Raw genomic sequence first — 3,265 nt, forward strand, 5'->3', positions numbered from 1 at the left:
CTTTCGTGAACAGCTCCTCGATAAGAGGATGCACGGTATCTTCCACAGAAATGTGAAGGATCAGTCAATGTCTTGTGACCTAACGTTTGCTTTCCTTAAATCTCCCGGATTAAAGTCTGGTACGGAGGGTTTCATCTTTGCATGCCAAGACGGTGTCATTTCCACCTTAACATACCGTCGCTACATTTTGAGTCATGACATTCCCGATGATAGCTGCAGGGCGTGCCATGCACACCCCGAGCATTTAGCTCACATACTATCTAGTTGTCCAACTCACGCGGGAACGACCTACATTCAAAGGCACAATGCGGCACTAAGAGTGCTTTATTACCATCTCTGTTACTCCTACGGCATTCACCTTAATATCGCTCCTCTAAATGCTCCTAGGGAAATTGAGTCAATTGTCGAGAATGGGAAGTGCCGCATATACTGGAAGTTTATTTTCTCGAAAATTGTTTCTGTTGCTCACTCGAGGCCTGACATGGTTCTTCTTGACTTCGAGAAGCGAACCATGTTCGTTATCGAATTTTCGGCACCAGCTGACAAAAACATCATATCCAAGGAGAATGAAAAGAAAGAGAGGTATCGAGACCTTCTAAGGGAGTTGCAACGATTGTACCCGGAATATTCTGTTAAACTAATTGTCCTTATCATCGGCGGTCTTGAAGGTGCCAAGCTTTCACTTGGTAATGACCTAAAAAGCATCCCTGCGTATCAACAATATGCTAAAACACTTGCGGGAAAAATGCAGAAGGCGGTTGTCCTTGGGTCGCTCCGTGTTCATGGATGCACGAGGCTGTTGCTGGATCGTCGTATTGATTCCTTTAGAGACTGTAACCACCTATCTCACGGTCGTGAGACGTGGTTGTGGCTGAAATTTTACCGCGATTTCGCTGGGAGCGGGTGCAATTTTCCAGATTAGCACCCGCTCCCGGCGAAATCCTGCGTTCGTCCTTATGAAAAATTATTAATTATATATATATATATATACATATATATCATTAAAATTCATAATATGCAAGGAAATTGAAACTGTCTTATTCCTTTTGCCTTGTTTTTATAATTTTTTATATTTTTAATCTTGTTTTTTACGATAAAAAAACTACGCTTCCTATCAAAAAAATATCCCTAAAAAATTTGTATATCTTTTGTTTGAATAGATTTTATTTCTCTTATCGTAGCTTGTATCGTTGCTCAAATTTAATTTGGTTATTTTCAATGTTGTTTTTTTAAAATAAAGCAAAAACTACTTATACTACAAAAAAAAGCTGTTTTTATATCTTATTTTGTTTACCACGAAATGGAGTGAGTGCTTTTTCATGAGTTTTTTTACGATAAAAAGTGAATTTTCGATTGTTTGTTAAAAAAATTTAAAAAGTTCTTTAGACAGTCTTGTATGGCCTTGAATAAGTAACTTTTTTCTTTTCCTGACTTTTTCCCGTATCATGCATTGTTTGGCTTCAAATGTTAATTTTCGTTTGGTTTTTTGGATTTTGAAAATTCTATAATTTTCGTAATTTTTATTTTATCAAAAAAAGTATTAAGGATAAATTGTTTGTATTTTGATCTACTATGAATAGCTGTCGAAAGAATTTAAAAATATTTTTAAAAAGTAGTTTAAAAAATTTTCAAAATGCTCTAACTTTTTCAAATTTCTTCAAAAAAAGCTGGATAACGAACTCGTCCTTTCTTTTTATATCCTCATAAAGTGTTCCAAAGGGGAATCCAATAGAATAATTCCTTCAAATGTTGACATGTTTACACACTACAACGACAACGACGATAACAACGAAAAAGACGATAGACACCGACGTAAAAACTATTTTTTTCTGACCCAGGGGATCTCAAAACGTCGACATTGGATGGAATCCGCAAAAGTTATTGTTCACATAAAACCAATACCTTCTCATTAGAATGAGAATGTAAAAATAAATTTTCAATCCAAAAAGACGAATTTTCTACAAATTTGTTCAATTTCTGGCTAAAAAGGTGACCAAATTAATAAGAAATGTACAAAATTTTAACAAAAAAGTAAAATTTTCAACAAAATAGTTTAATTTTAACGAAATTGTGGCATTTATTAGGAACCAGTAAAATTTTCAATAAAACAGATGAATTTTAACGGAAATGTTGAATTTTAACGAAATTGTTGATTTTTAACAAAATAGTTGAATTTTCAACCAACTAGTTGAACACTTAGCCTACAAAGATGATTTCTCTAGTACAAAAAAAATATTTAATAAAATAGTGGAATTTTCAAAACAAAAATATGAATTTTCATCAAAAAAGTTAATTCTCAGATAAAAAATTGTACTGTTAACCAAAATCAAACAAACAAAATTAATTTTAAACCTAGGAAAAAACGAATTTAAAAAAAATAGTTACATTTTCAACCAATCAGATGAACCTTTAACTAAACGAGGACTTGGTTAGGTGGAGTGGAAGTGTGCGAATGTGTGTCCATATCGACGGAAGTATTTATAAAGAATTACGGTTATTGTTTGATATTATATGGTGTGAGTGGTGATTATTAAGTGCAATAAAAGTAGGCTGATAAGTGAGATTAAAAAGTGACGTTTAAAAAGCTATTTGTATTTTATTATTGGCGATATACGTAAGGGGTTAAAATTTATAGGTTAGATCGAAAAAATATTAAAATGGCAGAAAACGAGGGAAACAAGGAACTGGTCACGAAGTTAGGTGTAACAGCAGCAGATGGCGCGAAGTTTAATAAAAATACCGATATCGATAGAGACAAGACTGACAAAACTGAAACAACTGAAAATAACCTAGATAAGACAGACGAGACGAAAAAACGGGGTAGAGGGAGACCACCAAAAGAAGAAAAACTAGTAAGAGAAGCTCAAAATAACAAAAAGATAGATGAGATATTCAAAGCTTCGGAAAAAAACAGGGACAGAATCAACGATACAGAATACAATAAATGCATCGAGTACAGAGCAGGCAAAACAGGAAGAGAAAAATTTAGAAAAGGAGAAAAATAAATTTGATTTCCCAAATTCAGTGTTAGAAGGTGGGAATTGGGAAACAGCTTTAAAGTATTTCTGGCATCACATGCAGGACATAAAATCTGAGAACCGTCAAATGAAATTACAATTAGAGAAGGAAAAGGAGAATCGCGAAAAAGAAATAAGACATTTACACGAAGAATTGAAAAGGAAAACAGAAGAATGGGAAAAAGAAAGAACAGTTTTAAGAAGTAAATTAAATGAAATTAACTCCATCGTTGGGATCAAAGAGAACA

The sequence above is a fragment of the Belonocnema kinseyi genome, chromosome 7 (genome assembly GCF_010883055.1).
Source record: "Belonocnema kinseyi isolate 2016_QV_RU_SX_M_011 chromosome 7, B_treatae_v1, whole genome shotgun sequence".
NCBI lineage: Eukaryota > Metazoa > Arthropoda > Insecta > Hymenoptera > Cynipidae > Belonocnema > Belonocnema kinseyi.